Consider the following 14,694-nt stretch of genomic DNA (forward strand, 5'->3'; position numbering starts at 1 on the left):
TACTTGAGTTGGGGGGGGTTGTGTTTGCGATTTTTTTTTTCCCTCTGAACGTTGCCTGAAGCACTGATACGACATGGGGGTGGAGATGGGGGTGGAGGAGATGGTCTTGGGTATCATCCTGCCTGTTCAGCTGTTTACTAGGCAGGGAAGTGCAACACTGAAACTTTTTTTAAAAAATAAATAAATATTTTTCCACTTGTATCAGGTGGGGTCAGTGTATCCAGGATTTGTTGTTGTCCGATGCTGGGTAAAGTTCTTGCTGTCCCTTGTGTTTTTCCCCTGGAGAAGGGGGGAAGGGGTGTTCCACTCCATACCTTGTCATACCATTGTAGGAGCTAATTGCAAGAAGCTGACAAAGTTTGAGATTAAATACCAGGCGTTGCTTTTGTAAGGAATGAGTTTGATGCTGTGGATCACCTGCTATGAATACCAGCCTGCCAGATACAATCAGATCTGTATTTTACATGTTGCATTCCTGACTTGCAAGTCCCCTGATTTCCAAGGTCTCCTTTCTAGTCTTTTTCTCGTACTAGCTCATTATATATATATATTTTTTTTTTTTTAGCAAATGAGATGTGTTTTGCTTTTGCTTTGTGTTTTAGCTTACAAAACTTATAAGGTGATACTTTTTTCTCAGGCTTTCTGAATGTACTTCTGCCAAGTAATAAATGCTACCACATCTACTGAAATCAACAGGAAGGCTGAGCTTGTCCTGTATTTAAGAGGAAATTACTGAGTACTGGCAGGACTGGATCTTCTGATTGCTGAACTATCTCTGTCTTCTCAACTGCAATTAATTCATGTTGTGCTTTAGGCTGAATCCTGCAGCTTTTACTGTAGTATTCAGAATAAACACCATTCTTACACTTAGTTGCTGTTTTGTGGTCTTGCTGATGAAAACTTTTTGAACATAGGATGGGGATTTTATGAGAAATCTAATTGAGTTAGCAAACCCGTATGATTTAGTCCTCTATCTCCTTGAAAGCTCTTTTCTTTTTTTTTTTTTTTTAAGAGGTATCCTGCAACTAATAATCTGCATATTGATATATAGGACTTTCCAGACTCAAAGGTCTGTTTCATCAAATGCATAATGTGATATCATGAGAGAAGTTTTGCAAGGAGAGTGGAGAAGAGGAGCAGTGGGATTAAACACAGAGTCCTTTCCGTGTCGATGGAGAGGGGGAGAGGATGTACCAGTGCCATATGGAAAAATCTCATCCTTTACAGAAACTTTGTTAGGGCAGAGGGTTAAGGGCGCTGCACTTGCAGAAGTTCATCACTCCCTGTTTGAGTCTCAGTTTCAAGAAGTACAATACTTTTCTGCAGGTTTACTTTGCTTGTGCAGAAAATTCTGTTGGCTTGTGAAATGAGGGCGTTGAAGCTCCCACATCCTGCTTTTGCCCTGAAAACTTGCCTTCCCCCACACCAACACCAAGCTCTGTGAGGCCCAGAAAATTAGGCTTTGTCCCCTGTAATCCTAAACTCCCATCCATTTATAACCAGAGAAGAAAAGGGTTGAATTCAGTGTTCTTGTTATGGAAATAAGTTTTTATTCACTCAGTATCAACTGACAGTTAGAAGCGTATCTGATGTAATATGAATAAACTGTAGGCTGTTGTCGGTAAATTATGCATTTATAGTCTCACATTCTCCTAGAAACAGTGCTTTTACAATGCTCAAGTGGCCTGATGGGGTGAAACAACAACCAATACTCTCATCTGAGCTTCCTAATCAGCCAAAGTCATGAGAAGTCCATGGTGGTTGGTTCCCACTGTCCATGGTTGGCATCTCAGCCACGGGTGAGGCTGCAGAGAGGAGAGCCTGACTTTAGCCAGGGGTCTTTGGTTGCAGAGGTGATGACAAAATTACTGTTATGAGGCAATATGTAAACATAGTACAGCTGAGTTTGGATGCTGAGCTTTATGTCAAGAATGGATTCCTAATTTTTAAACTAAAAAAAAAAGGCTGATATTTGTACATTTAACTAAAAAAACCACCTCCCTAACCAAATCTACCAGTCTCATCCCCTTTGAACGTAGTTTTTAAATATGTGGTTTTCTAATTAATCTGTGCACTTTAAATTGCTGTTGGCTCCTAGGAATACTGTCCTCTATTCAGTGCTTGGAAATTTCTAGTTGAATGCAACTGCTTTCATTGTAAGGGAAAAAAAAAAAAAAAAGGCAAGGCAGGAAACTGGTTGTAATTTCCTGTCAGTAACAGAGAAATAAGAAAACACTAGGCTAATAAAAATGATAATCTGAGTTTACAACTGTTAACAAGTTTCCTGCATAGAAATGGTGCTATTATGCACAAAGAATTTCTATCATCACTGGAGGAATGTAGAATAAAATTATGAGGTTTATTATTAGGGTCCTGTCAACTAATCAGAAATCAACCCATAATCTTACTTGTGAAATACCATAAGTTTTAGCATCTTCCCTCCCCTTCTACTAATAAAATATTAAAGAAATTTTATAATTAGAAACTTTGATAACATAAATGTGAATTTCCTTTACTGCAAAAAGCTGGCATAATTCTGTATTTCTTCCACATCTCTAATGTTCCATATAAAGTCACTGCAAGTCTGAGTTGCACACAGCAGGTAAAATTAAGGTAAATCACAGACTTGCCATGGGCAATAATGATGGGATTTCATCAGTTGCTTTCTCCTGGGAGAAGCTAGATTCCCAGATTTTTCTCAGGACTCTGAAGATTTGCTAAAGAATGTCATAGCACCTCCTTCCCTGAACCAGGTTATTTATTAGCATTGCATTTATGGACAGTTTCAAGTGTGATAGAATCTTGGAAAAATTCTTAGATTTTAACCACTACAGATTATTCAATTTAATTCTAGGAGTAAAAGACTCTTAGATTTCTCTTCTAACTGCAAATGATTTATGTCATTGTAGGGGGCTTGCTGTGTTTCCATTTGATTTAACATATTAGCCATGGTCTTCTTTCAGCAAGGACCACTCTTGCCAGAACACGGTACAGAGGCTCAGAGTGACCCCAAGACTCCGATCCTCCCCCACTACCTGATTGATAAAATATTGGGTCACCATTTGCCCAAACATTCTTCTCCCACAAGTCTGGCAGCCAGCCACATGTCCTTCATCTCCTGGTGATGGCTCACTACAGAGTCCTTGGGGCTCCTAACCCTGTGTAGAGAACCCTAAAAATAATCTAAAACCTCCTAATGACTCTCGTCACCCCCACAGCAATAGAGCTCTCACAGTATTTATCATATCACTAAATAGGAATTAAGAAAATAAATAAGTATTTTATCTATTAAGGTAAACAGTAAAACAATAGCAATAAGGAAAAAAAGTGTAAAGAGAAATAGAAGCCCAGAGAGCTCATTTCTAGGCTATAATTATCATCACCCAAAGCCTTCTTTGGGTTGCTTTGCATGTCCCATGGCCTGGTAACTCAGTTCCTGCCCTGATGTGCTCTGAGAGTTCTTGAAGCCACATCTTTCCTACTCACATTGTTAGAGACACATATTGTCATCTTCCTTGGGTATGGTAACAGCGGGAGCAATCCAAAAGCTCTGCTTTTTTTTTTTTTTTTTTTTTTTTTTTTAATTTGCCTTTTCAGTCTCGAACCTCCAACTTCCTCAGTGTTATCCTTAGAGGTGATTGTTCTCTGTCCATGGCATTTGGGAATCAGAGATAGGATTCAACTCATACAAATTTAGATGCCTATGATGTAGACACCTATTTGTGAGTGAGCCACCTCTGGCTCTCATTACAGTCAGAGAAAACAACCAGGTGCTTTTTTAACATATTTTCTTACAATCCCATGGAAAGACATCATATTCAAAATATTGAATAACAACTTCCTCTCCTCCTCAAATTTCCTCAACTGTTGCCTTACTTAGTTTAGACATCTCTTGTAACTACTTCATGAAGACAGAGGACTTAAAATTCTGTAAATTACATACCTTGGAAAATCTATTGACTTATCAAGCCTTATATACCTGGCAGTGGGCTTCAAACAAGGCTGATCCTAGTTAAGTCAGGACTGGCTTGCATAGGCACATCCATACATCACTGACATAATGTCACTCATATATATCATCAGTCCTCCAGGGCTGCTGGAGGGAAGCTGTCACAAGTGCATTCCAGACAATGTGTTTAATGTCTAATTAATCTTGTTCCTCGTCGTTAATTTTATTAGGCTGAACTGATCTAGTGAAAGGAGGTGCTGTGGTTGGTTTATTTGTTCCACTTAGTAGACCAGTGGCATTTAAAAGTCATGCTGCAATGCTATAAAAAATCCCAAACTCAGGAAACTCCATGAGTGTGATGAAGTCTGCCTATTTTAGGCACCAGTATTATAATGAGCTGATGCTCCTGATGTAAATTTCCTTATCCAGAGGACACTTTGTGCATTTGAAAGCTTTCAAACTGACACTTTGTCTTCCTAAATTTTTTACAGGTAAAGCAGTGTTAAGATCACAAAAATTGTGTTCTACAGTGTGACCCCCATCTCCCAAACGCACCTCACATCTGCAGCCCACCTGGCCATCTGTGAAGGGGCTTTTTGTGTCCTCTTGGCCCTGTGCTGGCCTCATGCAATTGTTTTCATGTCCAGGTCCATGGTATGTGGCATGAAGGGCTGTGGGTGATGCTGATAGGTCAGTCCAACTGAGCACAAGATCAAAGGGCTTTGAGGGAAGCAGCACCAGAGTAGCCTTGCTTGCAAGGTCTAGAGGAAATGATACCCAAGGATGACGATAACCAGCATGAGTCGGGTTTACATTCAAGGAAAATCTGGTTTATTTAAATGGCAAATATGTCAGCACATAAATATATACTAATATTCATATTAGATTATGTTGATAATGCTAAGGTGAGTCCTTGGCATGGGCCATAAACTTATGAGGTGGACTTGATGATCTTTGTGGGTCCCTTCCAACCCAGAATATTCTCTCATTCTGTGATACAGGCACACACTATGGCTCTTGGACACATAAAATGCCACTAGAAAGGTGAAACATTCAGAAATAGGAACATATTTTGCCATCAGAAAAACATGGTCTCATTTTAGGATTCATTCCTCTCTTTGCTTAGGTAACATTCAGCATCTTAAAGATTAAGTGTAGGTTTGGTTTAAATCAGAGAGACTGGATTTTGGCATTCATTTAAGAATAAAATTGTTGATTGTAAACTCAGTTGTCAATCTGTTGGAGTCCAGGGCATTCTTTTGGTTGCCCTGGAGGGTTAGGGACTTGGGCAGGGGGGTCTGGGACCCCAGCCCAGAGCTCAGAGAGACACTGGCTTTGATTTCAGTCCATGGGAAAAACTTTCTACACTGAGAGAAGGTTTACAGGCCACAAGAATGTGAAAAACAGTAGTTTAGCTTATCACAGGGTGAGAAAATAGTAGTTTTAGGTTCCTAGCATTGAAGTGAATGGGGACAAGATGGAGAATCTGGGGCATTGTCTCCTTTTTCTTCTCCTTCTCCTTCCCTCCTTAACTACTTTTTGCCACGTTAATGCAGCAATGGAGTGAGGGAAGGAGAAGGAGAAGAAGAAGGAGACAATGCTGATCATCAGGTTGGGCTTGTTGATCATGGAGGTATTTTCCAACTTTAATGATCCTCTGATCATCACACATGATTGAGGTAACTCTGTTCTGAACCTGAGCTCTGAAATATTTTGCAGAAATAGTCTTTATACAGACAATGTGTGTGGCCAGATTTTGAAGCCAGCAGAAAATGTGTTATGATGCACTTGAACTGCTCACATACCAGAGCTCTGAACACAGCACTGGCTCTCTTACATGTTTACTGTCTCCAATAATTAATGTATAAACCCTGTACCAGCCACTAGCACAGTGAGTAGTCCAGAAGGCCCGTGGACTGCATTTTGGATAACAAGGGACAGAAGTATCAATTAATAGTGGCTCTTTATCAATCTGATGCAGTTGATGTTTTCCATAGGCGCTCCATTAACAAGCAGCTTCGCAGCTCTACCAACACCTTTCTTTTCCTGCACTCTGAGTCCCTGAGTGATGAAGGACAAGTGCGTACCAAATGAAGCTTTTGCACTCAAGAGCAGGGGCTGCCTATCCAGTGCCACAAAGAGAGACCACATTCACAGGACATTAAAGGCTGGCTACTCTTGCTGAACAGGTTTACACATTTAAGCCTTGATCCGGCAAGGACTTACACACATGCTTAACCTTACACACTGCGAATGAAATCCGGGGCCTCTCAAAATCAATGACAAAAGTCCACTGACTTCAAAGGGCCACTCTGTGAATAGCCTTTTTGGTTTCAGCGCAGCCACACAGCGTGCAGAAACGTGTGAGCTGATCTCCCCAACCCTGCGTGCTTGTGTGAAGTCTTAAGAGATTGAGTGAGCTGCTAAGTGTATCTTTCAGAGCTCTTCTGTCTCACAACAAACTATAGGCATTCAAAGATGTTTTCTTGTTTGATCTGTGCTCTTTGCGAGTTTTGCCCAAACCCTGTGGTAAAACCTGCTGAAGTCTGTGAGCAATCCATAATGCAATTCCCTCCCTGGCTAGTATTGCATTCTGAGCAGTTTGTTTTCTTTTCTTTCCAAGAGATCCAATCCCTGGAGTGAGGTGATTATGCTGGAACCACGTCTTTCTTTTTAAAAGAAAAAAAAAAAAAAAATCTATAGCTCATATGATTTTATAGGAAATCTGGGAAATATCTGCTGAAATGACTTACAGGTCAGGAAAAAAAAAAAAAATAGTCCATGAATTTGTGCAGGATTCAACTGCTGGTTTTCATCTGCTTTCTCCTGGTAATTGAGATACCTTCTTGTAAAATGTAGCATCTGTCTCAGGATGTGTTGGAGATCAGAAACTCAGTCCTGGGTCTGTCTCAATGTATAAACCTATCCTCTGGCAGTGGTATCCCTCAGACTCACTGGGAGTCCTAAGGGGTTGGGTGAAATGTTCAGGAGAATGGAAAGTGGTATTAGCCCCATTTTTCTGCACAGATAGCTTTCCAAAGCAGGAAGTCAATGGTCTAATGATGCTGCACAGACCCTCTGCTTCTGGGAGTGGTAAATTATGCTCCCAACCCTCACAGTGGCTGAGGTGTTGGAGCTGAGGGGTCTTGGGCTGCCTTGAGTAGCACCAAGGTGTCTCAGCTCCAATAACAGAGCTCATGCTGGAAAATTCAGATGCTGTGAGGGAAACAGCTGCACTGGTGTGCAGATGCACCACTGTACCCTGCATGTGCTCAGGGCTAGGGAGGTTTTGGCTATCATCTCCCTAAGCCTGTAAAAACATTTGTGAGGACAATATGTGTACTGTAACAGGGAGCAAGGGTTTGGAAAAGATATTTATAAAGCTTTGCATCCCAGTTATGCTTTAGGATAAGCCTGTGTTAGCATTTGTGTAAGCCAAATTACCTCTTCTCACCTAAATTCGTGGCAGTCATTTGAGAAGGAGAGTAGGCTGGGTGAGCTCAGTGAAGCTACTTTTTTCTCTTTCAGCATTTTCCTCTGACACGTTTCATTGCCCTAGCAGCAAAAAAAAAGAAAAAAAATCCCCTGACTTCACTTTTTTTTTTTTTTTTTTTTTTTTTGCCTTTTACTGTAAAAGTATTTTAATTTTATCTTCATCATGCTCCTGTACTAATGGGCTTTACACATTCCCAGCAAAGTCCTGTGTGAAATTCTTAACCACAGAGATTACAGAAATTTACTGCTTCACTGGCGTGGTCAAGTTGCCACAAAATTGCATTTGTTAATGTAGCTGTGAAAACACATGGCACCTGCCATCTCTGAGCGTAAGGATTTTAAATATGGCTTGGAAGAATTTAAGAATCCCTATAAAATGGGGCTTGGCCGTGTCAGTTTAGCTTTAGGAAGGAGAGTGTGCTATAAAATACTCTCCCATAATTGGACACAAGTGACAGCTTTACTTAACTAGTGTTCACAAATGAACGAGCAATGAAAATGTTCTGCTTTTCTCACCCCAGAAGAATGACCGTGGCAGATGTTAATGCCATTGAGAACGGCTTTATTGTAGCTACAGGTGAGACAAATGGAGGATTTATGAGTCTGGGGATTGAAGGAAGGGGAGGAAGGGTGAAAGTCCAATGTTGTTCTAAAGAAATGCAATGTCCATTCCCAAACACGCTGCATGGCACACACAATGCGCTAAAGCAGAGGCTGTTCTGTGTCCATGAATTCATGAGCATGCCTGATTTTTTGTTTGTTTTTAAGTACCCAATACCCAGAATCACAAACCAAACATGATTCTGCTGTTTATTTCCTTATGTTCTACCCGGTACCCATTTAAGTTGATGGCAAATCTCTAACTTAATTGATAATATGATGTAATCAATGGTTCAAAGTCTGGGAACTCAGTGACCTGTGAAAGTGTAAACAAGAGACAACGCTGTTTCTCTGATGAAAGTCCTGAGACGAGGCTTGGCCCAGCATCTGCTGGATCCTTTCTGTTCATTTTAATGAGCTTACAAATGGTCCCTAACATAATGTGCATTCAATAGAAATCAACATTGGTTTTTCAGGCACTGATCCAGTAAAGCCCTTAATTATGTGCTTAAGATTATGGTATGGGAATAGTCCCATAGAAGCCACTGCAACCACAGAAATGTTTGAAGCTCAGCAAGTAAGAAAATGTTTTGTTGCTGGGGTACCATCACATTTTTTTCCAGTCAGTTGCCTCTGCCAAGAAAATTAACAAATACAGTTTCTATAAATCCAGCACCGTGAGATGCCATAAATGCAGTGATATTCAGTGATATTCAGATTTTTACTTTTTTTTTTTTTTTTTTTTTTTTTTTTTTTTTTTAGCTGCTTTATATTCCTTCATGCCCAGATATAGCCAAGCACTTAACTGCAGTTGTGACATGAATAGGAGTACTTGCATCTTGAAACTCAAAGCTCCCTCCCCTTTTAGATTCAGGGTATGCTCACACGTGGTGCTGCTGTCTCTTGTCAGTCCCATTTCTAGGTTGGATGAGGTTTTTACATTTATAAAAAGTAAAGCTGCAGTATAGGTAGGAAAATATTCTTCCCCGTATTTACAGTAAGTTCTGGTAGTTTACCCCAAACTCTTTAACCAGGTGCTTTTTAGAAGAGCTGCTTAAATGCAGTTTGAGCTTTTGTGCCATGTGGAGCACATATCGTTTAACTGCTTCCCTTCAGCTCATCCCACCTCATAGAGGGGACTGCATTTCTGCATCCTCTTGTTTTCATGAAACCTCTTGATATTCACCAGGATTTTTTCAGGTAATGCTGTTTACAGCAAACACAGCCTGTGGTGTTTCCAAAAGTTTCCTGCTGTCAGAAGCATGAGGGCCAAATTGAAAATATTGGTTTGGGAGAATGTAATCTTTTCAGCACAGGCTCTGGTCAGCTTGGCTGTGTGCAGTGTAAGTGCCCAATAGTAATGATGTCCAGGCACAGGGCCAAATGCTAAAACTGCCCCCAGAGTGAATATACTCACACTCTGTGAGAGAAGCAGTAAAGTATTCTTGTTTTCTGGCCAGCAACACGACTTCCCAGGAGGATAACTTTTGCCAGGAGTATGAATAAGCTGCATTGAGGCTATGCCTTATGGCAACTGCTGCATCAGGGACTGCTAAGTAACTCATAAATAAGCAGTCCCTGCTGCCCCCCAATTCCAGTATCCAGCTTCAGAAGGTACTTATGTAGTTCCAAGTATAAAGGCTTGCACAGTGGCCTCGGTGGGCTCTGAGATGCGCCAAAGCAGAGGTGGCTACTTTCCATCTCCTGCTCCTTTGACTGGCCATAATTTTTCTGGCAAGCACAACTATACAGAGCCTAGAAGGATTTGGCTTCTATTCTTCAGCTCATATTCGTCATGTGGGCTGCTCCAGTGAAGTTATGAAGCCAGAAGCTCCTGTTATGGTAGGATAAAGACTCCACTGCAGCTGAAATCTTTATTAGCAAATTAATTATGAATAAACAGAGGAAAAATAAGCACACTTTAATAAACCCAGCAATTATCTTGTTTGGGGCACATAAGCCAAAACAGAACTACATTAAAACATAGGGGTTTTTACATTAGTGTTTATTTTCAGTTTTCTTGAGAACAACTTCAGTTCCACTTACATAAGCATGCCAAACCTTCTGCTGATATAAATCAGAGTGATCCCTTGAAGTCTGCTGAGCATCTGCCCCAGAATGGTAAATAATAGCCTCTAGAGCCCCACTAATCTTAAAGGATGATAAAAGTTAGTGATTCAAGATATACAACTTTTTTACACCACATAGACAGAATAATTCCAGGCAGGAATTCCTACACTAGGGATAACCTTATTCCATATGGATGTAGCAAAGGTTAACTGCATTCCTGCAGCAAAGCACCTTTGTTTTGTTTAAAAGGTTTAAAATCTGCTTACAGGGATGCAGCAGTGCAAAGTTTCGTGCAGATATAATAAAGAATATGAGCATTTAGACATCTATAATGTTCTATACTGTGCCTCTGTATGAGACATTCCCCAGTGCTAACTGCTGGCATACAATGATCCAACTGCTGGCATACAATGATCCAACTGCTGCTTCTTTGCAGCAGAATCGAGAACTCTGATTTCAAATAAGCCAATAAAGTGATTTTCTGGAAGGCAATACTCTGTCCTTGTACTCCTTTTCTCAGCTACATTTTTCTTGCCTTTCAGGACATTTCCTAATTTACTGCACAGATATCTTATTTTGCAAAAAGATACAAAAATCATCAGCTGGTGTGTTTATCTAAGAAAAATCTGTATAATTTAGACAGGGATAATCAACCGCTTCTGTACACGAAGACAAACTGAGCACCATATACCAGAAAAACATTGTCACAGTTTAAATTTCTTTATGTTCTTCCCTCTCATAAGTATAAGAATATACTTTTGTGATGTAGCTACTTATCTTTGGTTGAATACAAATTCTTTTTTCTGGTATTTCCAGTCAGTTTCATACCTCAAATTATTAAAAACCTCTGAGAAGTCTTTCTCATGAAGTGTGATTCACAAATTGTATAAGTTAGTCTTCAAAGATTTTATTAAAATAAAAATGGAAGTCTATGACCCTTACTAGTGGTTTGTCTTATATAAATGTATTTCTGTGCTTGACTTTCACAAAATACATTAGGACAGAATAAATGACATTGAAGCAGGACAGGAAACACTTCAAAAACAACTAATTTTCACATGCTGCAAAACTAGTTTGGGGACCATCCTGAAAGACCCTCCATGCCTCCAATTTTCCTTATGCAGTTTTATTCATTGTCTTAAAATTAATTTTCCAGAACAAGAAAACTTGTTCTTAGGAAGGTAATAAAATTGATTTTGAAAGTCCTGGTGACAGCAGTGGTGTCAGTCCTGGGAAAAAAACAACCAAGGACTACCCTGTAGCCCCCATGTGCAGTTGAGCTGGTGCAGCTCATATCCATCCACACACACCCCTCCAGCCCCAGGCAGAACTACCAGCATCCCACCTGTCTGTGGTACCCACTGTCCCCCAGCCGAAAACCTGGAATGTTTTAGAGAGTGACATTTGGCACAACCCAAAGCTCTGCAGGGGAGCAGGCTATTGGCTAAAGGTCTGTGAATGGTCAGGAAATGGTCCTTAGGCCATGTTCCTGGTCTGGATCTTTATGTTAGTGTAGATATAACTAGTAGAAACACAGGTCAAAGGGAAAGTCCTCCCCAGAATACTCACAGACTCTGATTTGATCTTCAGGCAGGTGCAGTTTCAGACTTTACCCACCCTGTTAGAGGGCACCTGAAAATAAGAGGTGGGAATAATTGCTGGCAGGTGTCTGTACAGATTAAGTAGGATGGTTTCAAGTATAAAAGCATATTCTAATCTGCATAATAAAATCTCAGTGTGTAGATATATCTACAGAGCAACCCTGAGCCAGGAAGTTTGGGAAGATGGGAAAGTCCTGTAAGCTTGGTTTGCTCTTACAGCCTGCTCTAAGCATCCACTAAGTTCCACTGATGGGTACAGGACAGTGACTTGGACAAACACTTGATCCAACCTGGTGCAGAATCTTCCTGCTACCTGAAAGAGTGTGGACTGAGGCAAGCATTATGCCTTCCTTAGAGGAAAGAATGCTGACTCTTGCTACAGAGCTATTGAGAATGGATAAGGGCTGCTGGAGTGGAGCTGGTTTTCAGACCAAGCACGTCCATCCAAACAAACACTCCAAGTACTCATCAATATGCCCTTGTCCAGGAGCAAATTGGATTCTGAACAAGCATCCAAAGACATAAAAGTGTAAATATACGGATGCTATCCTTTTGAAAAAGTCAGCTGCATATATTTACCAGAGCAAGAAGGGGTGAAGGACAGGGGATTGTGTTAGTCTACTTACTTTAAATGTTAGTTTTGATATTTTTTTCTAAATGAGTCTTTATATTTCACTGATTCGTGTATTTTCCAAAATTATTATCAACAAATAAACAGGTCTTTCTTAGTTGTCTCTGAAACAATAATAACAAAGGCTTTGTTATATGTGTAGGAACTCCAAATTAGGTGAAATTTGCTTCTGGCAATGGAGTAGTTGAACCATGCAGACACATCTCCTAATAATGATACTTATTTTGGTGTGTGTTGTGCAAGCAGCTATGGCAGGATATGTTCCAGACCTGGTTTTATTAAATGAACAATACAGACCGCCAGTAATTGTTATGTCAGGGGAAAATAAAAACATAAAATATGCATATGATATGATGATGTGAAAATGCACATAGAGGAGCACACCAATGTGCTTTTCTTCTGCAGGGTTTTGGCAGGCTTTCCAAACTGTCCAGTTTAGAATTAGCAGTGTCAGAGGAGATGTCCCAAAATTTTGTATAATTTGGATTTATCAATACCAGATTCCACCGGGGAGAGCTAAGTTCTCTTTTCACAGGATAGATAAGTCTTCTCAGAATATTTCCCCAGACAGATTCTCTTCTGCACATCTCCTTGCCAACTGGAACCTTTTGATCTCAACATCCTCAGAGCCAAATTCTTTAATGGTGTAAATGAGTGAAACTCCACCTAAGGCAGTGGAGCAGATCCCATTTGCACCTGCAGAGAACTTGGATTTGATTTTGCAGCCAAGGAGAGATTAAAACCATTGGTTCTAGTAGATTTGTTAGCCTGTAAAAACACTCCTCATCTCCGGTTGCAGATAGCTCTGTTATCCAGTCCAAATGTGAGAAGGAAAAGCAGCAGAAAATGCTTTTGAGGGCGTGAATCCTGGAAAGGGAGGGCAATACACTGGAGGATTTAACAGGATTTTGTGATCTCTGTCTTGTGATTGAGGATACATTACCATCATTTTGATTCTGGTCTCTTCACTTGCTCTCTGTGCAGCTTTTTTCCAGATCTCCTAATGTGAACAATGTTATTCCAGATTGCTCTTTGAAGAAGGCATCCATTGATAGATCAGAAATTAAATGAGTCACTCATGATGGATTGTGGTTCATGGCTTTATATACCACAGAAGATTATGCATTTTACACTATCTTATAAAATAATCATTTATCTGAGTAAACATATTGACTTCTTTTGGGTTTGTATGAAAACTATCCTGGGCTGTGAATCTTAATTTAGCAACCTCTTGACAGGCAGGAAAAAAGACAGCTAACAATGATGGAGAAGAATCAGTTACTTAAATGTCAATAGAGGGAGGTTAAAAAATGAGCTCAATGTAGCAGATCAATTTGTTCTCCAGTGCCCAGACAGAGATACCGACTTGGCAACATCTAACACCTTTTCCCCCACTCTCAAATAAAAAGAAAAAGAAAAGAAAAGCTTTAGAATTTTTGGCAGTTGGTGCAGTTGAATCAGTTGTATGCTGCTATGATGTTAATTCCAACATGAAAACAGCACATGCTGGACAAAAAAATGAGGTCAAATGGTTAGAACAAAGGGAAATGTCATTTTCCAGAAATCCTACCTCTTATCTTTCCAAAGATCTTGTACCAAAGCAAAGTATCTCTTTTCCAAACACCATAGTTTGCACATCTGTAATAAGGAAATTATTCTTCTGATCCAGATTCTCCCCAGGGCCTTTCCATGTGAGTCGCAGTAACATTTGAACATCTGACACTGGTAAAATTGGATCAGCATAAATGTGCAGCGATTCTTCTTCTGAGCTGAAAGCATCAGAAGGCATAAGAACTGTGAAAGAATTTAAGAATGGAGGTAAAATGGCCTCATCCCAGGTCCTTTGGGAAGCTCTGTATTTGTCTGTCTAGTGGAACAAGAATACAGGTCAGCACTTGCTCAGCTTTCAAAAAACAACAGGGTAAATTTTCAAAATACAGGTTAAATTTTCTAATATCTGACCATCTCTGCTTGTTAGCTCAGATTGCATTTAATTGGTGCACCTGCCTGATTTTTGGCCTCTCCACATCCTTTTCCTGATAAGTATTTACACCCCTCTCACTCACAAAAGGATCCAAGGTGCTGAGTGCATCATCGACTTCTGCCAGCTTTGGATCAGACCTGTAATCACTGCAAGCTTCTGACTTGCTGGCTCTAAGTATTTCAGACAAATCATCTCAGAGACAAAGCAGAATATCAGAGCCAAGTATTATCTCATATATTTCTGCTTTCCCAAAGGTTTACTCTCCAAAAAATCCATTGTCCTATATGTAATATAAAATAATTCACCATGGAGCAAAACACTGTATCATGATACAGATCTGGGCAGTGATTGAAATAATAACAGA

Source organism: Hirundo rustica, chromosome 4, assembly GCF_015227805.2.
Source record: "Hirundo rustica isolate bHirRus1 chromosome 4, bHirRus1.pri.v3, whole genome shotgun sequence".
Taxonomy (NCBI): domain Eukaryota; kingdom Metazoa; phylum Chordata; class Aves; order Passeriformes; family Hirundinidae; genus Hirundo; species Hirundo rustica.